The 24,029-nt window shown below is 44.9% G+C and overlaps 1 long non-coding RNA gene across 1 annotated transcript in view; it reads right to left on the bottom strand.

Annotated features, from left to right (window-relative positions):
* Positions 1-1,767: 1,767 nt before the first annotated feature.
* The window catches only part of LOC141113697 (uncharacterized), a 262,349-nt gene continuing 240,087 nt past the window's right edge, over positions 1,768-24,029 (bottom strand). Inside the window, exon 4 of the long non-coding RNA XR_012236804.1 lies at positions 1,768-1,828. This is a non-coding gene — a long non-coding RNA (uncharacterized lncRNA). The remainder of the gene's footprint in view (positions 1,829-24,029) is intronic.

Raw genomic sequence — 24,029 nt, 5'->3', positions numbered from 1 at the left:
CCAACATGTACTGTGACCTACTGAAGCAGAGCATGATCCCCTCCCTTCAGAGACTGGACCGCAGGGCAGTATTCCAACATGATAACCACCCCAAACACACCTCCAAGACCACCACTGCCTTGCTAAAGAAGCTGAGGGTAAAGGTGATGCACTGGCCAAGCATGTCTCCAGACCTAAACCCTATTGAGCATCAGTGGGACATCCTCAAACGGAAGGTGGAGGAGCGCAAGGTCTCTAACATCCACCAGCTCCGTGATGTCGTCATGGGGGAGGGGAAGAGGACTCCAGTGACAACCTGTGAAGCTCTGGTGAACTCCATGCCCAAGAGGGTTAAGGCAGTGCTGGAAAATAATGGTGGCACACAAAATATTGAAACTTTGGGCCCAATTTGGAGATTTTCACTTAGGGGTGTACTGACTTTTGTTGCCAGCGGTTTAGACATTAATGGCTGTGTGTTGAGTTATTTTGAGGGGACAGCAAATTTACACTGTTATACAAGCTGTACACTCACTACTTTATATTGTAGACAAGTGTCATTTCTTCAGTGTTGTCACATGAAAAGATAGAATAAAATATTTATAAAAATGTTAGGGGTCTACTCACATTTGTGAGATACTGCATGTATAGTTTTCTTTTTTTTTTCAATTGCTTAACCTATATTTTTTGGGAGAAACCGTAAAAACTTGCAAACACAGAGCCAGACTTGGTACACATTGAACCCAGGACCCCAGCACTGCAAACCCGGCAGGCTAGTCACCACTGACATCCAAAAGTGGAACTAAAACTAGAAATTCATAAAATACCAGCTTGGTGTTCATTTGTTCCAGCGATCTGTCTTTCCTCAAATTTTTTTTTTCCGTTACCTGGTAATTCTGTCAGTTTCCGTACGTTCGTTTCTAGGGTGACCGTACTTTTTAATCAGGAGCAGTGTTGTCACCCTATGGGTGCTCCCTGTGGACTCCAAGCTGATGTACTGACACACAGGGCACCAACACATACAGCTTGGAGTCCACAGGGAGCATAGGTGTACAAATTGGAGGAGACCAAGGAGAGCAGAATGGATGGGCATGGCATGTTGACTTTGCAAACAAAAAAAGCTACGTATTGAGGAATTGGAGTTCCGCCCAAAAGTGGAACTTCCGCTTATCTGTCTCCTCCCCCCACCCTCCGGTGCCACATTTGGCACTTTTTTTTCTAGGGGGAGGGGGTAATGGGTACCTGTTTTTCACAGGTCCCCTTCCCCACTTCTAGGGGACGGGGCCGCGGCGCCGCCCCTTCAGAATTTCGCCCTTCCTCTGCCAGTTAGAAAGAGCAGCACGCTTTGTGCATTTGCAGTAGGTAATCAGCCGATTTCCCTTACCAGGAATGACGGCAAGAGCACCCGACAGCTGATCCGAAAATCGGCTGCGGTGCCGAAAACGTGGGATCCCTGGACAGGTAAGTGTCCTAATATTAAAAGTCAGCAGCTACAGTATTTGGCGGAGCACCTCTTTAAGAAAACAATTTTCATTGTACAGTTTCCTCTGGAAACAACCCCACCGGAGCCCCTTCTTGGTGTGCATACGCGCCACAGCCCTAGTTGTTCCTAACAGAGAGCAGTGCTCTGCTGGAGGCTACCATGGGTACTGCTCTTCTAAAGAAATAAATGGAGGGTGAGGCGGGGCAAATAATTGCCCCCCCCCTCCCTCCAAGGTCACCTATGGGACCATTGCAGACCCTTAAAATGAAAAAAACTATTTGACAGTTAAGAGTTTATTTACATACTTACCTGTAATTGGCTGTTTTGAAGGTCACATGATGCTGAATAATGGTCTTGATCGAGCTGTAGCTGTAAAACAAAAGAAACTGCGTGTTAATTCTGTCAGTCGGCGCTGGACATGAAGAAGAACAAAACTTCTCGCCCTCCCGCCCCTTGTCGCAGCTCCTTTTTGACAGTATTTGTATAGTTTGGTTTTAACTTGAGCTGTATGGCTGAGTTATGGTTATTAATTTGCTTATATGTCATGATATGGTGTATTTTATTTTACACAATATAAGAAATTGTTCTGTAATTTATGGTTTTGGTTTAATTTTATACCAATAATAAAAAGACTGCATTTTAAACCAATAATTTAATTGTGTGGGTTTATATTTATTTAAGCTTTGTTTTTTTTTGTTGTTTTTTTGCCCCCCACCCCCACCCCAGTGTCAGCGTAACCCTTCCAGGTATGTAGTACCTCCCACAGAGATCACAGTACTCCGCCTGACTTTATGCTTTTCTCTAAAGAAAGATGGAGCCATATTTATTCAGGCATAATCCAAGGTCACCATCCACTTCCTGGTCTGAGATGCCAGGCTCAGAGATGACATCATCATGTAAATTCCTGGTGCCTGCGCACTTCTTGGTTGCATTTACAAAAGTCTCAATCAGATCAGCTCCTGCAACTGCCTCTAACACAGTGGCAGCCCGTCCTTAGGGGGTGCATGGGTAACACCCCCCCCCCCTTGTAGTCACAAAAAAAACAAACAAAAAAAATTATATAAATTGCAGGCTTTTGACCTGCTTTGTGGCGCATTCCAAAGCGCCGAACAGCTTCCGCCCCTTGTCGCAGTCCCTTTTTATGTGGTCTTTGTCCATTTCTTCGGAAGGGGGACAGTATTTGTATAGTTTGGTTTTAACTTGAGCTGTATGGCTGAGTTATGCCGCGTACACACGGTCGGACTTTTCGTCTACAAAAGTCCAACGGACGCCAACGGACTAAAGCTGGCTGGTAATCCGATCGTGTGTGGGCTTCTCCGGACTTTCAGCAGACTTTTTCAGCCTCAAATCCGACGGACTTTAGATTTGAAACATGCTTCAAATCTTTACGTCGTAACTACGACGGACCCCGAAATCCGCTCGTCTGTGTGCTAGTCCGACGGACAAAAACCCATGCTAGGGCAGCTATTGGCTACTGGCTATGAACTTCCTTATTTTAGTCCGGTGTACGTCATCACGTACGAATCCGTCTGACTTTTGTGTGGTCGTGTGTAGGCAAGTCCGTTCGTTAGAAAGTCTGCTGCAAGTCCGCGGAAAGTCCGCCGGAAGTCCGCCGGAAGTCGGACAGGCTGTCGGACTTTTGTAGACGAAAAGTCCGACCGTGTGTACGCGGTATTATGGTTATTAATTTGCTTATATGTCATGATATGGTGTATTTTATTTTATACAATATAAGAAATTGTTCTGTAATTTGTGGTTTTGGTTTAATTTTATACCAATAATAAAAGGACCGCAACCATTTTAAACCAATAATTTCATCGTGTGGGTTTATATTTATGTAAGTTTTGTTGTTTTTTTTTTACCACCAAAATAAAACTGTGTTTGTGTGAAAAAAATGATAAAAATGTCATATGGGAACAGTGTAGCATGACCGCGCAAATTAAAGGTGTGACAGCTGAAAATTGGCCTGGGCATGAAGGGGGTAAAGTGCCCGGTAGGCAAGTGGATAAAGTACACTATATCCATAAGGTCAAGGAAATTTAGGTCCTAGTAGGAAAGTGAAACCAAATCAGAAAGAAGCACAAAAGATGCATCTTGCGGTATCTGCAGGACTTTCATTCGTTCGTGTTAAGTATCCTGTATGGCTGTAGTTGACCTTATGATATTATTCAGATCACAGAACAGTTGCCTCCATCAAGTATGGTTGGCTGGTAGAGAAACGCGCACAGATAAGAAGCGAGAACGGTAACATCAATGCTGACACTCGCTTCTCCCTTCGCAAATATTTACGTGGTTTTCCGGAGAATTTCAAGGCCTAATTGCTATCTAGCACAGTTCCCTGACTAGAAAAGCCGTAATGAAGACATTTCAAAGCTATTAGCCCAGATGGTTGTCATATGTATGCAAATGCGAGGCAAATTGATTTTTTTTTTTTGTCCCTTCCCACCACCTGTCCTATCAGGAACGTCTTGCCGTAGAAAAGCGGGGGACTCCGCCGCATCTCTGCTAATCTGTCACTGTGGATTAATTAGGAACCTGGCATTAATCATCATTTACTGCATTGTGCAGAGGATGTGGCCCGTTCCTTCTTACATTGAAGAACGTTGCTTAATTCAAGGACACACACACAATTCTGTAGGTGGCACAACATGCCAGGAATCTTCTGAGGGTGGACGGTGCCCGGGCTATAGAAGAACTGACATAAGGAAAGTCTCCATATTGGTTAGCGGACATTTTCATATTTTCTTGATGAGCTTATAACGGTATAGTCCAATGGACACACGTAGGCCTCATGCACACAAGGTGTTTTCTTTTCCTCCTCTGGGCGCCTTTGCTCTGGGGGTGGAAAAAGCAGCACCTAAAACCGCCTTTTGCCATGAGTATAAGCGAGTTTAGATGCATTTTGGTGTGACCCAATTGACATGAATGGGACTGCCTGTATGGGAAGGCCCAGGACACCTGTGCATCCCCACGTGGACAAACATGGCCCTTGCAGGGGTGTGCATTGTAGTACACCTATGTGAATGAGCCCTACAGGTTACCACCATCTCTATTACATCATGTTCAGATCTACCAACAACTACGTAGTGTAAGGTCTGGCATCACTGTGGGGAGGTGCAGCGTGGTGTGGCGGTAGTAAACACCCAGATTCCAATATCAGAAACAGAACTGTATTGAAATTGAAGTTCAACAAATCACAACTAGCCTGGTGGGAAAACAACCTGACCAGCAGCACTCATAGAATGTACAGCAGTGAGTTTACAGTAGGTCTCAGGTGCAGTGGCGGCCTGTCCATAGGGGGCGCATGGGCACAGTGGCTGCGTTTGATGGCACAGTGGCTGCGTTTGATGGCACAGTGGCTGCATTTGATGGCACAGTGGCTGCGATTGATGGTACAGTGAGGCTGCAATTGATGGGGTTTTTTTCAGTTTGTTCGCACCCCCCCCCCACCCCACCCCAAAAAAATTTTACTCTAACATTGTGATTTTCTATAAAGTTACAATGTTGCAGTGTGATCAATGGGGGGGAAAAGAGACTGAGGAAATGCCTCCTCCTGTATGCAGCAAACTGATGATATCAGCTCAGCCTAGGCAAAGTCAGTGACTTGAGCTCAATGTGTTTTTTTTTTTAATGATAAAAGGTATATGCTTGCTGTATATTGTGACATGTCAGTATTTTATTCAAGCAGACTTGTACAGTTATTAAAAGGCTCACTTTAATGTTTTTTTGTTTTTTTTTTTTAAACTCCATGTTGTTAGAATCTTACCATTACATTACATTTGGTTGAAAAGATTAAAGAAATAAAAAAGTAAAAGCATTATAAAAAAAATCATGTTTATAAATATTAAAATAATCATCACCAATAGGTATAAAGTCACAAGCATATAGGTGACCTCCCGTCTCCATTTCTACTGATGAGTCCATGAAGGAAACAGGCAGCAATACATCACATTTTACTCCTTTAAAGAGTGGATTTATTGCTCCTACAGGAAGGTCCCCGGTGAAGTTTGCATGTTCCTGTTCATACGGCGCAGTGGTTTTATAGGCCTCAACGGAGATCCTTTGACACACTTTCCAACTTTATTATCTGCTGTCATTCAAATGTAGTACAAATGTCTTAGCAACAACCCAATGCACTGAAGTCACTGATAGAAAATGCTTCACTGTGTTACTCTACTCTATATCAGGGGTCTCAAAACTTTCCAGTATGAGGGCCATGTTGTATATTTTACAAATATTGGGGGGGGGGGGGGTTTCAAAAGAAAAAAAAACAGTTTTACAGATGAATAAATAAACCCCTCCAAGATATAACTTCACATCAGAAGCTCACGTTAACATCAGAAGTCTTCCCTTCACATCAGAAGCCCCCCATTCATATCAAAAGTTCTCCCTTCACATCTGAAGCCCCCCTTCATATCAGAGGTTCTCTCTTCACATTAGAAGTCCCCATCACATAAGAAGTACTCCCTTCATATCAGAATCCTCCCATAATATCAGAAGTTCTCGCTTCACATTGGAAGCCCCTATCTCATCATTAGTTCCCTCATCGAGTCAGAAACCCTTCCTCATATCAGAAGCCCTCCCTTCACATTAAAAGCCCTAATCTTATCAGAAGTCCTCCCTTCACACCAGAAGGCCCTTTATAATACTAGAAGTTCCAATACATAGAAGCCCCCATCATATCAGAAGTTCTCCCTTCACATCAGAAGCCCCCCATCTCATCAGAAGTCCTTCGTTCACACCAGAAGGCCCTCATAATACTAGAAGTTTTATCTTTACATCACAAGCACCCCCCCCATCCCATCAGAAGTCTTCCAAAACATAGAAGCCCCCATCACATCAGAAGTTCTCCCTTCACATCAGAAGCCCCCCATCTCATCAGAAGTCCTTCGTTCACACCAGAAGGCCCTCATAATACTAGAAGTTCTATCTTTACATCACAAGCCCTCCATATCATCAGAAGTCTTCCCTAAACATAAGAAGCCCCCATAACTTCAGAAGCTTCCCATAATACTAGAAGTCCTATCTTTACATCAGAAGCCCTACTCCCAACCCCATAACATCAAGTCCTTTCTTTCTTCACATCAGAATTCCCCATTATATCATAAGACCTCCCTTCGCACCAGAAGCCCTCTCTTCACACTAGAAGCCCCCCATCATATCAGAAATCCCCCCCCCTGCTCTCACATCAGAAGCCCTTCATCATATAAGAGGTCCTTCTTTCACATTAGAAGCCTAACGTTATTTTAGAGGTCCTCCCTTAATATCAGAAGCCCCCCATAATATCAGATGTCCTCCCCTCACATCAGAAGCCCCCCCATCATATCAGAGGTCCTCCCTCCAGATCAGAAGCCACCCATCATATCAGAGGTCCTCCTTTCCCATTAGAAGCCCCCCATCATATCAGATATTTCCTCTTCACATCACAAGCCCCCATTATATAAGAAGTCCTCCCTTCACATCACAAGCCCCCCATCACACCAGAAGTACTCGCTTCACATTGGAAGCCCCTATCTCATCATTAGTCCTCCCTTAAAGTCAGAAGCCCTCCCTTCACAATAAAAGCCCTAATCTTATCAGAAGTCCTCCCTTCACACCAGAAGGCCCTCATAATACTAAAAGTTCTATTTTTACATTACAAGCCCCCCATCTTATCAGAAGTCTTCCAAAACATAAGAAACCCCCATCACATCAGAACTTCTCCTTTCACATCAGAAGCCCCCCATCTCATCAGAAGTCCTCCCTTCACACCAGAAGCCCTCCATCACATCAGAAGCCTCCCATAATACTAGAAGTCATATCTTTACATCAGAAGCCCCCCTCCCAACCCCATAACATCAGAAGTCCTTTCTTCACATGAGAATCCCTCATTATATCATAAGTCCTCCCTTCATATCAGAAGCCCCTCATCAGAAGCCCTCTCTTAACACCAGAAGCCCCCCCATCATATCACAAATCCTCCCCTTCTTTCACATTAGATGCCTCCCATCATATCAGTGGTCCTCCCTTAATATCAGAAGCCCCTCCCCCTCATATCAGACGTCCTCCTGTCCTCCCCTCACATCAGAACCCCCCCCCATCATATCAGAGGTCCTCCCTCCATATCAGAAGCCACCCATCATATCAGAGGTCCTCCTTTCCCATTAGAAGCCCCCCATCATATCAGATATCTCCTCTTCACATCAGAAGCCCCCATTATATCAGAAGTCCTCCCTTCATATCAGAAGCCCCTCATCATATCAGAAGTCCTCCCTTCATATCAGAAGCCCCTCATCATATCAGAAGTCCTCCCTTCACATCAGAAGCCCCATATAACATCAGAAGCCCCCATTATATCAGAAGACTTACCTTCACATCAGAAGCCCTCCATTATATCAGAAGTCCTCCCTTCACATCAGAAGCCTCCATCTCACCAGACATCTTCCCTTGACCTCAGAAGCCCTCATTGCATAAGATGTCTTGCCTTCACATCAGAAGCTTTGCCTGCACATCAGAAGCTTTGCCATCACATCAGAAGTCCTGCCCTCACATATCAGAGTTCTCCCTTACATCAGGGTCCTTATAAGATTCACCCCCCCCCCCTGTTAAATCAGGGTCCCCATCAGAAGTGAAGACCAACTGATCTGAATCCTCAGATCTAAGGATATAACACTGACCCTAGCTGTGGGCCAGATAAAATTTCTTAGTATGCTGGATGTGACCCACTGGCTGTAGTTTGGGGACCCCTGTTCTATATGAACACACAGCACACACTTACTGGAGTAATTTAAAAGCTGGTCATAGCAGGGAGGGGATGAATTTTGATCATTGTGTGGCGGCCCCCTATCGACTTCTAAGGGACATGCTAGAAAATCTTTCTCGGTCAGCAGCTGCAGCCAATCAGCTGTAGCCACTGATCAGTGTATTCTGCCAGGGTCTGGTGCCACTCCATGGATTCCTCCATCTACTTCATTTGTGTGGATGGAAAAATCAGTTTGTTTTTTTTGCCTGAACAAAAAAAAACTAACAGTGTATGGGCAGCTTTAGCCTTCTAAAGTATACTAAGCTGAGTGTAAAAAGATAGAAAAAAACAAACATGTTATACTTACCTGCTCTGTGTAATGGTTTTGAACAAAGCAGCCCGATCTTCCCTTTCTCGGGTCCCCCACTGTTACTCTTGCCCCCCCCCCTCCGCCGACTGCCCCCATAGGAAGCTGCTTGTTTTGGGGACACACGTGTGTGCTCGCTCCTGAGTGTTTTCCCGTGCTCAGCCCTGCCCCCCACCCCCGTGCTCCCTCCCCACTAGTTGTATGACATCAGTGGTAGCCATTGCTGCATCTGAGCCAATGAGGAGGGAGAGTCCCGGGAGAGCAGACGGTCCTGTGTAAAGTGTATATCACTGGATTATCTTTAGGCTCAGGTAAGTTTTCTGGGGGGGGTGCAGGTTTTATGCATGACATTCAGCTTTTAGAACCACTTTAAAGTGGAGCTTCACGCAAAAGTGGAAGTTCCGCTTGTTTGCGACCCCCCTCCCCTACACTGTCACATTTGGGGAGGGGAGAGGCAATCTGAGCCAGAAGTTCAGCATCTCCCTCCTTCCCCCGCAGTCTCCTTGGACACATCACAGCTCGCGAATGCGCAGTAGGAAACCGGCCGTGAAACCGCAAGGCTTCACTTCCTGTTTCTCTTACTTAAGATGTCGGCGTCTGCACCAGTGGCGGCTGGTGGGTTTTTTGTTTGGGGGGGTTGGAGAACAACCAACCCCCCCTCCTTCCCCGTGGCAACTCATCAATCTATCCAGTACCATAAAGGGGGTGGTGAGGAGAGAGGGAGCGGCGCTAATGGCCGGGCCACCCCTGGTCTGCACCCAAAGCTGATTGAAGAATCGGTTTGGGTGAGGATATCGCTGGATCCCTGGACAGGTAAGTGTCCTATTAAAAGTCAGCAGCTACAGTGTTTGTAGTTGCAGACTTTTTATTTTCTGGGGGGGAACCTAGAGCTCCTCTTTAATGAGGGAACACCATACTGAGGCCCTCTGACCTCATAGGCACAGGCGTTTTTTTCACCTTGTGGACTTTATGTTATGGCTTAGATCTTATATTTTATGTCACTAGTCTTGGTTTTTGATCATCCCCATAGATGGAGCTTGGATGGTCTACATGTCCAATTGCAACCAAAAACAATTAAAATCACCCCATGATGTCTGTCAAAGTGGTATAGTCTTTAGGGGACGGGGATGTGGTTGGCAGATTACAAACATGGTGACAAGAGCAGGTAGAGCTTAATCTTCACTTGACGGAAGTTAAGTCCCTATATACAGACAGAGTATGGGATCCGCAGGCCTCCCTAAGGCAAAGACGCATTAAGGCAGAATGGGGCCTTAGGCAAGGTAGCTGCTTTGACCTCCCCCCCCCCATCCCTTTGACTGAAATGACTAAGGGATGGAATAGGCACAGTCACCCCAGTTGTATTGTTTGTACTGGCCCCATCAGACACCAGCTGCCTGCAAGTACATCCTCCTTAATCAAGTGACTGGCAGGTGGACAACTTTGACCAATCGCACTATCCCCCCGTTTACTACAGCAGCGTGAAGGTTGTAGCTGGGTCTCCTGGACATCCACCATTAGGATTAATTGTTTATGAATGACGAAATCCATACTCTGTATGCATAAAAACGCACACAATGCCAGATTCACATTTTTGGTTGATGTCCTGTAATTTATCTTAATCCACACCTGAGGAATTTTACCTCACAGTTTTGGGTGCATGATCACATTCTGAGGAGAGAATGCAGAGAAAGGCATTTTAATTAATAAGAGGCATGTAGGAGCTCAGCTATGAGAGAAGATTAGCTGAACTGAATTTATTCTCCCTGGAGAAGAGGCGGTTAAGAAGGGATATGATCCCCTTGTATAAATAGTCCATATAGAAAAATTCGGTCGTTCAAGGTTATTGCAAAAAAAAAAAAAAGTTACTGTTTAGAGAAAAAGAGTAATAAACTCTGAATGTACAGAATGTACACATTTTTACAGCTCTTACTGAAAAGAACCCTTACTACTCGGTGAGAGATGTAAAAAATATGGATTAGTCGTCCTAGGGCGTTAGTTCTAGCCATTTCATATTGCTTTGGAAATGGTTGGATGTGTTTCTAAATGCAGAAAATATAACTAGCTATGAGGATTTATACTTAATACAGTTCTGGAAAATTGATCCAGGGAGTATCTAATTGGCTAAGGTCCAGCGGGGGTGCGCAGCACGGCGATCGGCGGCACACTGAGTCTATGAGACACGGCGCATCCCTAATATCAGTAAAGAGCCGATGATGCGGCTCTATACCCATGTGATCAGCTGTGTCCAATCAGAGTGTGAGGAGAGGAGAGCTGATCAACGCCATTTCCTCTTAGGGGAGACCTGTACAGATAATTAGGGCACTGATTATCAGTACAGCCCCAACAGTGCCAGTGGCAGTGATGCCAGTCAGTGCCCATCAGCGTTGCCAGTCATTGACCAGCAGTGATGCCAATCAGTGCCGCCTTTCAGTGCCCATCAGTGCTGCCCGTCAGTGCCACCTATCCATGCCGCCCATCAGTGCCGCCAATCAGTGCCCATCAATGGCACCTATCCGTGCCCATGAGCGCTGCCTATCCATGCCGCTATCCGTGCTCATTAGTGCTGCATATCAGTGCCGCCTATCAGTGCCCATCCGTGCTTCATTTTAGAGCCAGCTCATCAGTGCCCATCAGCGTCACCTCATCAGTGCCCATCAGTGCCACCTCATCAGTGCCACCTCATCAGTGCCCATCAGTGCCACCTCATCTATGCACATCAGCGAAGGAGAAAAAATTTTCTAACAGAAACGAAGAAAATTAGTTTTTCTCCAGAATTTTCTGTCTTTTTTCATTTTTTTAGCAAAAAAAAAAAAACGAGTAGTGATTAAATACCACCAAAAGAAAGCTCTATTTGTGTGAAAAAAATGATTAAAATGTCATATAGGTACAGTGTTAGATGACCGCGTAATTGTCATTCAAAGTGTGACAGCGCTAAAGTTGAAAATTGGCCTGGGCAGGAAGGGGGTGAAAGTAGCCGGGATTGAAGCGGTTATTAGCAGAAGAAAAAAAGGCTCAAATGCCTGTAAATCAGAAAACATTTTTTTTTCTGATACAGCTAATTAGATTGCGCTAAAGAGTTCTAATAACAATAATAATAATAACTGTAAGTTTAGGGTTCCAATGATGTAGGTTTTTAATTAATTATTTTTTTTGCCTTTTGGTTGAACTCAATGGACATGGGTCTTTTTTTTTTAAATCCAACAATGTAACTATGACTTAACGTAAGCTCAGCTATTTTGTTCGAAACCATCTGACCATTTTGCACTCCATTGTGAAATCATGAATTTGTATTTTTCTTTCTACAAAAGGCCCTCTATGTACTATCTGCTGTCTTCTGGGAAATGCTGTGTTTCTGGATGAGCAGAAAACATGTTAAATCCGCAGGAGGGTTAGAGACGGTTCAGTGACAGACACCGGCCACCTCAGAGGCAGCCCCACTTAAACAAAACACGAACGTCCTTTTTAACATTTAAGGTTCCTCTGAGCCGGAATAAAAGTGTGGAGTGAACAACACGGCGTAATAAAGGAGGAATATCCCTTTGGTTTTTATTTTGTCTTTAAGTCTGAACCCTCCAGAGATATGAAGTCACATCTGCCTTGGAAAATGGTGACCTTCTGTGTCAGTCCAAAACAAAAGAATGGGCTTTAATTGGCCAAAATTCATAAGCCCCGTTGACTTCATTTCCAAATCTCATGGGGGGGGGGGAGCTGGGGGGAGGAGGAGAGGGGCCGCAGATAAGATTCCAAGCCAGTGATGACATGCGATCTCTGGGATGACATTATTTGGTTAAGTCACTAGAAATAATATTTCTTTTTTTCTCCGACTTGTGACACGTTGTCTGTATCAAAGTGAAAATAATGCGCCGGTTGGATAATCTCAGTGACTTACAGTACGGAAGGAGCTCAGCTCTGTTTTCCTCCAGCTGCTGCCACACAAGTACGGGGTGCGGTGTAGGCCGCGGGCCTTTATGTCTGGAGTTGGGTTTTTAAGTGTTGCTGGGTTAAAAAAATGTAAATGGGAAGAGGTGACTGGCCTCCAAGGGACATGAATTCCACAATCTGAAATACTTGGTTCTCCTGGCTGGAACATTCCACGTCCAAATTCAGGTCACACTGAAGCGCCAACACCCACAATACCCATCTTTGCCCCTGAGCATACATTTGATGCCCAAAGGCTTTCTATTGATAAGTTGAAGACTGTTGGCTCCACCGCATCTACCTCTACCAAACGCCTCACCTTTCCCACCTTTCCTTCTCCTCTTTCTCCCTTAAACCGTTTCTAATGTATGTTTATTCTGTTCTGGGAAGTGGTTGCCACCATCCCTATTTCTATACTTGTGAATGGGTATCAGGTATATTGTACCCCTACCCATTCACCAAAAAAGTGTCAAAAAGTAAAAACCACAACAGACAGTTTTTGACAATTCCTTTATTAAAAAAAAAAAAAAAAAAAGAAAAAAAAGTGTCCCGTGTTGTCCATCCATCTTTAATCATGCCGCCCGATGGACCTGAAAAATAGCTGTTATATAGACAAGGGAAGGGTCACCCGGTGACATAACCGAGTGACCCCATCCCCTTCTGACATCATGTGAAGTCAGATGGGGGCAAGGTCATCCGGGTTACGTCAGCGGGTGGCCCTGCCCTTGCCTATATAAGAGCTGTCAAAGGGAAAAGACAGCAGTCGGCAGGAGCACTCCCATGGAGGTGGAGTTATTTCAGTTTTTTTTCTATTTTTCGGGTCCGTCGGGCGGTGTGATTGACGATGGATGTACATCGCGGGACACCTTTTTTTTTTGTTAATAAAGAAATTGTCAAAAACTGTCTATTGTGGTTTTTACTTTTGGACACTTTTTGGTGAATGGGTAGGGGTACCCCGATACCCATTCACATGGAGGGGGCGGGATCTTAGGGCCCCCTTGTTAAAGGGGGCTTCCAGATTCCGATAAGCCCCCCGCCCACAGACCCCAACAACCAATGGCCAGGGTTGTTGGAAGAGGCTCTTGTCCCCATCAACATGGAGACAAGGTGCTTTGGGGGGACCCCAAAGCACCCTCCCCATGTTGTGGGCATGTGGCCTGGTATGGTTCATAAGGTGGGGGTGCTCGCTCATCCCCCCCCCTATCCTGGCCTCCAGGCTGCATGCTCGGTTAAGGGTCTGGTATGGATTTTGGGAGATTTAGTGGAGTTCCCCTTAAAATCCATACAAGACCCGAAGGGCCAGGTATGGACTTGGGGGGGACTGCACGCCGTTTTTTTCCTTGATTTTTTTTGTCTATATTGCCGGGAGCCAGCAATACATTACAGCCGCGAGCAAGTTTGAATTACATTTTTTCCTTTAGAAATGTAATTTTGCTGCGGCACTGTTCTACACATCACACAGATGCACCACTTTTCAGGCAGACCAAGGGGACCCCCGAGGCAAGATATTTAAAGGAATATATGTAACTATATCAATTTAAGCATTATTAAAATCACTTCTCCGGAAAAAACAGTTTTTTTAAAAACTTTTTTTGCATTGATACATGTCCTCTGGGGCAGTACTCGGGTCCCCATACATTTTTTATGGCAATAACTTGCATATAAGCCTTTAAAATGAGCACTTTTGATTTTTCATGTTGTTGTCTCATAGACTTTAACAGGGATCACATGTTCGCTAGAACTTTTTGCCTGTTCGCATGTTCTGGTACGAACCGAACCGGGGGGGGGGGGGGGTTCGGCCCATCCCTAGCACTCGCTGTCACACACAGCCCTGCCTCCTGCCCCGGGTACTTTGGTAGAGGGATCACCCGTCCAATGCTGGGATGTGTGACGTGTATCAAAGTACCCGGGCCAGGAGGCGAGGCTGTATGTGACGGCGAGCGGCTGGAACACACGGCAATTCAAATGAAAGCTGTTACAGCGATGTTCCTCGGCGCTCTGATGATCCGGCCGGCAATCCTCTTCCTCTCCTCTCTTTCCCTGCACAGGTAGGCTGCATTGATGGACACAGGTAGGCTGCATTGATGGGCACAGGTGAGGCTGCATTATTGGGCACAGGTGAGGCTGCATTTTTGGACACAGGTACACAGGTAGACTGCATTGATGAACACAGGTAGGCTGCTTTGTTGGGCACAGGTGAGGCTGCATTGATGGACACAGGTGAGGCTGCATTATTGGACACAGGTAGGCTGCATTGTTGGGCACAGGTAGGCTGCATTGTTGGGCACAGGTGAAGCAGCATTGATGGTCACAGGTAGGTTGCATTGTTGGGCACAGGTAGGCTGCATTGTTGGGCACAGGTGAAGCATCATTGATGGACACAGGTAGGTTGCATTGTTGGGCACGGGTGAAGCAGCATTGATGGACACAGGTAGGCTGCATTGTTGGGCACAGGTGAAGCATCATTGATGGACACAGGTAGGCTGCATTGTTGGGCACAGGTGAAGCATCATTGATGGACACAGGTAGGTTGCATTGTTGGGCACGGGTGAAGCATCATTGATGGACACAGGTAGGTTGCATTGTTGGGCACATGTGAAGCGGCATTGTTGGGCACAGGTGGGCTGCATTTCTGGGCACAGGTGAGGCTGCACTGATGAAGTTGTTTGGTAATATTTATTTTTGTAACTTAATTCTGCATAAAACATTTAAGTGTCATGTAAGTGTCAGCTCCGTGATGTCGTCATGGAAGAGGGGAAGAGGACTCCAGTGGCAACCTGTGAGGCTCTGGTGACCTCCATGCCCAAGTGGGGACAATAAATTTACACTGTTATACAAGCTGTACACTCACTACTTTACATTGTAGCAAAGTGTCATTTCTTCAGTGTTGTCACATGAAAAGATAGAAGAAAATATTTACAAAAATGTGAGGGGGTGTACTTACTTTTGGGAGATACTGTATACTAGAGTGAAGGTCCTCTTTAAAATCTTCCTTATTTGTTTGCAAATATATGTGCTTACAATATGAAAACAAATGGTATATAGCAAAAAAAAAAAAAATACAGACTGCAAGAATGGAGGGTTTTTTGTTTGAAGCTAAAAGAGTTAATAAAAAGCACTCGCTGTACTGCAAGGAGTTCATTTCAGTCTGTATTCCATGTATCCGGGAAATATATGGTTTTTAGCCCTGGAATAATATATCTTGGGGGAACCTGAAATCACGAAGAAGTGACAGTATAGAAGACGGGGGACCGAGGTATAAAGAACACGATACAGAAAACTGCAGCAGTCTCTCATAGCAACCAATCAACTTTCACGCTCAGTTTTCCCAATGTGGAAGGCTGACACCGTGATTGGTTGCCTTGAGTAACGCCACTCTTCCCCTTTTTTTTTTGCTGCAGTTTATTGCCTGTGAATAATTCCTCCTTCTACTTCACCGTCAGACATTTCCATATCCCGGAGTTCGCAAACAGCTGGGTCTCCACGCCGCGTACCAGCATCGCCTCTGGCACCCCCTCCTCACTCAGCCGATATCCTGTGTTACTGCGTTGGGAGGAAAAATAACAAATTAATGAAACCGTGTAAACGCGAGAGTCCGAGGACAGATCGAGAGTCTGTCAGGTCCTGGATCTCACCCAAGTCCCATCTAATTGGTCCCTCGGGTGCCCAGATTTTCCGCACCCGTCTTTCGGGGAGGAAGCAGGCAAGATGTTCTCGGGATTGAAGTGCTGTAGGATGCGGGGACTCGCAGCACATCAATCAGCGAGGAGGGAAGGTGGGAAGGGGAGCAGGTGGTGGGAATCAGAGATTTCGTTCCGTGCGATTTTTGTCACGGCATATGAAAAAAAAAAAGAAGTTCACATCTTGAAGGGTCTAATGCAGCACGCCGCTGTTTTTTTTCGCCCTCGGGCTGGACGACCCGCAACGCGGCCGACGAGACCCATCCAGGGCCCGATGATAAATATACTTAATATACGCCGACTCTCTGGGTGCAACTGAATCATATCATGCGATATTTTGCCGGAAAGGATTCACACGCAGGCCTGATAAACAACGATATCAATACTGATTATTCGCCTGTGTCAAAACGGGGCAATTGTTTTCATGTCATTACGGAGAATGTCTTCAGTAATGTCTTCTTGTGAAGGGAAACGGCTGGAAGGATTCTAGGTGAAATATGCCATTTAGATAAGCGGCTTTGCTTAAACCCACAAGATGCGACATTAAAAAGGTCACGCGGAAATGTGGAAGAAAAAAATCGGTCTGCCTCGTTTTTTTTACTTTGCGGCTTTGCAAATCTACTTTCTTTTTCTTCTTGGTATGGGGTTTTAGGTTGGCTTCTCAATGGAGTTACTTACAGACGGGAATAAAAGAAAATCTCATGGAGAATTTGGCGTAATGTGAAAACGCATTGGCCGGCAGCGGGGCGAATAACTTTTCAACTTTAAAAATGACTTGCAATAAAGTTTTATTTTGTGGTTACCTTTGAAATGAAGATACTGTAATCATTACACAACCTAGATGATTTCTGCTGTGCAGATCTGCGTTGTCCATTACACGGCGGGCAATAGGCGGCTGTGGACCCTTCGCCATATATGAGCGTGACCGTAGGGGTAGTACCGGCGTTCCTGTTCATATGACAATTCCATGATCTGGATGTGCCCTCTCCATCCAACCCCAATCTAATGTCTGCCGAACACAAAAATACAGATCTTTTCTTCCTTTTTTAACCCCTTCGCATCCAGCCCCAGCATCCTTTTAACCACTTGCCTAATAAGCACCCCCCTTCCTGCCCAGGCCAATTTTCAGCTTTCAGCGCTGTTGCACTTTGAATGACAATTGCGCGGTCATGCAACACTGTACCTAAATGACATTTTTATCATGTTTTTTTCACACAAACAGAGCTTTCTTTTGGTGGTATTTAATCACTTCTATTTTTTGCTAAATAAATGAATACCGTAAATTTTGAAAACAAAAACTTTTTCACAGTTTGTTATAAAATTTTGCAAACGGGTAATTTATCTCCTTCACTGATGTGGCTGCACTGATGGGCACTGATGAGGAGGCACTGGTGGGCACTGATGAGGCGGCACTGATAGGCAGCACTGGTAGGCAGCACTGATGGGCACTAGTAGGTGGCACTGATGGGCACTGGTAGGCAGCACTGATACGTGACACTGATGAGGAAGCACTGGTGGACACTGATTGGCAGCACTGGTGGGCACAGATTGGCAGCACCGGTGGGCACAGATTGGCAGCACTGGCGGGCACTGTAGGGACTGCACATATAATCAGGACACTGATAAGCAGTGCCCTGCTTATCAGTGTACAGGTCCCTTTTAGAGAAGCCAGTTATCGTCTCTCTTTGGCTGTCAGCATGAGAAAAGGAGTGCTGATAACCGCCTTCTTTTTACATCCGTGATCAGCTGTGATTGGACACAGCTGATCACTTGTTAAAAAGCCGCTGATTGGCTCTTTACCTCAGTCAGTGGTGTCCTCCAGAAGCTGTGATGACAGAGCGTGCCGCCCGCGCCCCACAGCGGACGCGAACACAGGAGGCCATCTTTTGACGGCCTCCCAGAACTAGCCGTCCACTCTGTAGCCGTTATTCCGCTAAAGCGCGATTGGCAAGTGGTTAAAGTCCAACTCCAGGCAAAAAAGTTTTCCCATGCAGTGGAGTTGTGGACAGCACAGGTCAGATGCTCATTTCGTCTAAGTGAGAGCAGAAAGCTTATACTCACCCGATCCTACTTTCCACTGGAAAACGGCAGTGGACTGTTCCTGGTCTAAGGAGAGTGCTTTGGGCTTGATGACGTCAGAAACAGTCCACAATTCAAGACTGCTGGAGCGCCGGGGGTGCCGGACCGGTCCTGTGCTGGGAGGATTGGAGAATTAGGAAATAAAATCTCCTTTCTCCTCTCTTCTAGACAAAAAGCAACCGTTAACACGTGCATTTGATGGAAAATGGGCTTTACCTGGATCTTTATGCCTTAAGGGCAGTAAGTTCTCCCCAGGTCAGGTGACTACTATGGTTGGCTAAAGCAATATTCCCATCGCACAAATTCCTGAAAATGGGTGAAGAGTGAGTGGGTGCTGTAGCGACTGCTGGCTGAAGACCAGAAAGCCTTCAAGGCAAGAGATATGTCACCAACACACCAGGGAACTCCATAAAGGGGTCCAACGTTTTATTGAATGAGCACATCACAGCAGAAGATAGAGACGTTTCGAAGCCACACATGACCCTTGCTCAACTGTCTGACTTTCCATCCATGGCTGGCTTTAGGCTTGACGTGTTTGGCATTTATTTACTCAATGCAACTTCACGGGGGGGGGGCTGAAGAGGGGAAACCTGCCAAGATAGGTGGCTGGGTGGGCTAGTGAGGAGAGAATAAGGGTTGTGGAAATTGAAACAGCCCTGGAATCTACGGGATCTTGAAGAGGCTACTGATCGCTATGAAGATTGGGGTAGGGTTGTTGTCTCTTCCACTGGTCTCCCCTTTCCTTGTGAAAATCCCTGACTGGGAACGAGAATGGGAACAGGAAATGCCAGTGGAAGACTGTCAACTGGAGTTCAGGTACTACAGAAAGACAATTTGGAAAGTAACCAACTATTCCTACTCATATACTGTATTATTGTAACATAACTGCCAATAATACCTGCCAATAATTATTCACCGGTCGGTGTAACAGTCGCTTTATTTGTCAGTAAACCATGTTCTAGGGAAAGGTTATCAGATTAGCTGTATATGGGGAGAGATAATTACTCACTAGAGGTGCATCGTGTGTAATGGTCTGTCTGAAATCTACTATTCTCATTTCCTCCTGCAGCTTAACATTTAGGGGAAAAAAAAATTTTTTCTTCCTTTAACTGTAAGGCAAATGTCTTAATGATGCCCCCGCCTGCCTGGATAAAGTGTTGGCTGATATTCCTTAATGTGATTTTTTTTTTTTTTTTATCATCTTTGCTGTTCTTATTATTGCTTTGCCCATTTATCTTGCCAAAATGAAGAGGTTACACATCCTCTGTACGAGGTTAGAATAGGCAGTGATGTAGTATTGTGCCCTAAATTGCAAAGAATAGATTAAATAATGACTACACACCAAGCTGGAGCTGCCAGCAATGGCTCAGGAAGAGTGTGTGTGTGCCCAGTCTTTGGCTGTACTTCTCCTTTAATATAGTATTAGCCATTAAATGGCAGATAAACCGGATAACAGAAAAACAGGATTTTAAGGGTGGATGATCTCACAGAAAAAAAACATATAGGAGCACTTTACTTAAAAAAAAATCATCTTTATTCCATAGATTTCTAAAAATTGGGGAACATGTCAATCCTAATGATAAAAATATGCAATACAACAACCAGGGTGTCACAGAAAATGATCCCCAATATATACATTCCTAGATAAGTACATTTGGATTCATATAATACACTACCAACATGATGCCCAGTAACAACCTAACTGAGGCTTTTATTTGCACTATACATCGATATGAAATCCATAAGCAAAAGTCCAACGCGTTGTTTTAACTGCTTCAGCCCCAGAAGATTTTACCCCCTTCCTGACCAAGAGCACTTTTTGCGATTCGGCACTGCGTCGCTTTAACTGACAATTGCGCGGTCGTGCGACGCTGCACCAAAACAAAATTGACGTCCTTTTTTCCCCACAAATAGAGCTGTCTTTTGGTGGTATTTGATCACCTCTGCGGTTTTTATTTTTTGCGCTATAAACAAAAAAAAGAGCGACAATTTTGAAAAAAAAAACACAATTTTTTTACTTTTTGCACTAATAAATATCCCCCAAAAATATTTTAAAAAAATTATTTTTTTCCTCAGTTTAGGCCGATTTGTATTCTTCTACACATTTTTGGTACAAAAAAAAAAAAAACACAATAAGCGTATATTGATTGGTTTGCACAGAAGTTATAGTGTCTACAAAATAGGGGCTAGTTTTATGGCATTTTTATTATTAATTTTTTTTTTATTAGTAATGGCGACGATCTGCGATTTTTATCAGGACTGCGACATTATGGCGGACACATCGGACACTTTTGACACTATTTTGGAACCATTGTCATTTATACAGCCATCAGTGCTATAAAAATGCACTGATTACTGTGTAAATGACACTGGCAGGGAAGGGGTTATCCACTAGGGGGCGATAAAGGGGTTAAGTGTATCCTAGGGAGTGATTCTAACTGTGGGGGAGGAGGGGCTTCAACTCACATGACAGGGATCACTGCTCCCGATGACAGGGAGCAGTAGATCTCTGTCATGACACAAAGGCAGAACGGGGAAATGCCTTGTTTACATAGGCATCTCCCCGTTCTTCTGCTCCATGACACGATCGCCGGGAGATGTCCGCCGGTCCCGTGGGTACGGTCACCCTGTACGCAGTGGGCACATGCGCATCTGCTAGCCCTGCCTCTTAAAGGGGACATACAGGTACACCCATTTGCCCACCGCTGCCATTGTGCTGACTTTTCATGTGCGTGTAAAAACAGATGTCCCAATACTTTTGGTATGTCTTTTTCTGTGAGACCATTCACCTTTGAAATTCTGTTTTTGTTTTAGGCAGTTTGTCCGCCAAAAAATGGTAAATCGTTGTCAGTAGAAAATCCAAGTGCAATGGTAGAACCTGTGGTCAAGTTAAGTCATTTTGAGGAGCTTTGCTAATAAACCCTTCTTAGGTCCATTGAAGGTAGCATCACATTGTGAAGGATGTCCACGCCAGGCTCCATATCCACCTAAACAAATGTATACGCATGCAGGTCAGACAGACAAATGACCGGCCGCAGGGAGTGGGCGGAAACCCCACAATCGGTCCCTGAAATTTGTCATCTTCTCATTAAATATGCTTGGCTGTAGGTGAGGCACTGGGGAGCCGGTCCAAGTCATCGCTCACTCTAAACGAGTGTGAATGATGGCCATTGATTAGCACAAGCTGTGCGCTGCTCCCATATAGAGCCCTGGACACATCTGTGCGGTGGGCTGTGGCCCCCCGTTTTCAGAAATCGGTTATGAGACGCTCCTCTCCCTTTAATTAACTCAGAGCAGGACATTTGCATCCGCGATGAAAGGCGAACAAGAACAGAGGTCTCATTTGCTTGACGACGTCCCAATTAAAAATGAATGGGATGAGACATTTCTGTGACGTCTCTATCACAGTGATTCACTCCAATGGGAGAGGGAGGAAGGTTGGGAGAGAGCTGGGCGTGAAGGTTAATGATTAATATTAGTTTGTGGCCATAGGTGTGCAAAGCCCTCATCAAGGACTTTAGGTGGTGGGTGACTTGCTTGGGCTGTGAGCAGCCAGGACCTGCGATGACCTACGCCCCTCACCATGCCAGTGTGCAGGCACAATGAGCCCAATGAACAGTGTCACAAAGTAAAAAATTGTAACAGTAAAAGTAGTTATAAAATTGTAGCAAAAAAAAAAAAATTGTAACTAACTAACTATTACATAGTTATATAGTAGGCGAGGTTGAAAAAAGACACAAGTCCATCCTATGTGTGTGATTATATGTCAGTGTTACATTGTATATCCCTGTATGTTGTGGTCGTTCAGGTGCTTATCTAATCGTTTTTTGAAATTATCGATGCTTCCACGCTGAAACAACTGCCTATGGAAGAGAATCCCACATCCTTACCGCTCTTACAGTAAAGAACCCTCTACACAGTTTAAGGTTAAACTGCTTTTCTTCTAATTTTAGTGAGTGGCCACGAGTCTTATTAAATTCCCTTTCGCAAAAAAGTTTTATCCGTACTGTGGGGTCACCAGTACGGTATTTGTAGATTGAAATCATATCCCCACACAAACGTCTCTTCTCCAGAGAGAATAAGTTCAGTGCTCGTAACCTTTCCTCATAACTAATATCCTCCATTCCCTTTATTAGCTTTGTTGCTCTTCTCTGGACTCTCTCCAGTTCCAGCTCATCTATCCTGAGGACTGGTGCCCGGAACTGGACAGCATACTGCAGGTGCGGCCGGACCAGAGTCTTGTAGAGCAGGATAATTATCTTTTTATCTCTGGAATTAATCCCCTTTTTAATGTATGCCAATATTCTGTTTGCTTTGTTAGCAGCAGCTTGGCATTGCTGAGCCTATCATCTACTAGGACCCCCAGGTCCTTTTCCATCCTAGATTCCCCCAGAGGTTCTCCCCCCAGTCTATAGATTGCATTCAGATTTTTGCCACCCAAATGCATTATTTTACATTCTTCTACATTAAACTCTTTTGCCATGTAGTTGCCCACCCCATTAATTTGTTCAGATCTTCTTGCAACGTTTCCACATCCTGCGGAGAAGTTATTGCCCTGCTTAGTTTAGTATTGTCTGCAAATACAGAGATTGAACTGTTTATCCCATCCTCCAGATCGTTTATGAACAAATTAAATAGGATTGGTCCCAGCACAGAACCCTGGGGGACCCCACTACCCACCCCTGACCATTCCGAGTACTCCCCATTTATCACCACCCTCTGAACTCGCCCTTGTAGCCAGTTTTCAATCCATGTACTCACCCTATGGTCCATGCCAACAGACCTTACTTTGTACAGTAAACGTTTATGGGGAACTGTGTCAAATGCTTTTGCAAAATCCAGATACACCACGTCTACGGGCCTTCCTTTATCTAGATGGCAACTCACCTCCTCATAGAAGGTTAATAGATTGGTTTGGGAAGAACGATTCTTCATGAATCCATGCTGATTACTGCTAATGATACCGTTCTCATTACTAAAATCTTGCATATAGTCCCTTATCATTGCCTCCAAGAGTTTACATACTATTGATGTTAGGCTAACTGGTCTGTAATTCCCAGGGATGTGTTTTGGCCCTTTTTTAAATATTGGTGCTGCATTGGCTTTTCTCCAATCAGCTGGTACCATTCCAGTCAGTAGACTGTTTGTAAAAATTAGGGACAATGGTCTGGCAATTACTTGACTGAGTTCCTTAAGGACCCTCAGATGCAAGCCATCTGGTCCTGGTGACTTATTATTGTTAAGTTTTTCAAGTCTATTTCTAATTCTGTCCTCTGTTAGCCATGGGGGTGCTCCCAAGCACCGACCAGGGCTGTCTTAATATCATCATGGGCCCCTGGGCAAAGTAATGCTCTGGGGCCCCTAACAGCCTGCCCCAATTTACACACTTACTCTCAAGAATTAAAGTATAAAAAGCTGATAAAAGGAAACATATATTATTATTATTAGTACTTTCAATAAAAGGGGGGGGGGGTGACGAGGGCACAATACTGGGATCAGGACAACACAGTACAGGTTCTGGGATGCTGCCTGGGACATGGTCATTCTGGGACAACTTAGTAAAAAAAACATGACTGTCCCGGCAAATCCGGGACAGTTGGCAAATCTGGTGTATCGCAATTATCGTGAAGCCCCCATATAGTTCCTCTGCCATTACTGAAAGCTGCTGTACAGAAGATTATAGTGGTGGAAATTTGGACAGATTCAGACACATGATGTGTTGAGTCGTTCTATAACAGGATTATATTGTGGCTTTATATCTCCACCCAGAGTTCAACTTTAATTCCAGAAAGGAGCACATTACTC

The sequence above is a fragment of the Aquarana catesbeiana genome, linkage group LG12, assembly GCF_042186555.1.
Source record: "Aquarana catesbeiana isolate 2022-GZ linkage group LG12, ASM4218655v1, whole genome shotgun sequence".
Classification (NCBI taxonomy): Eukaryota; Metazoa; Chordata; class Amphibia; order Anura; family Ranidae; genus Aquarana; species Aquarana catesbeiana.
The sequence above is the reverse complement of the archived record's forward strand: the minus strand, read 5'-3'. Positions and strand labels throughout refer to the sequence as shown.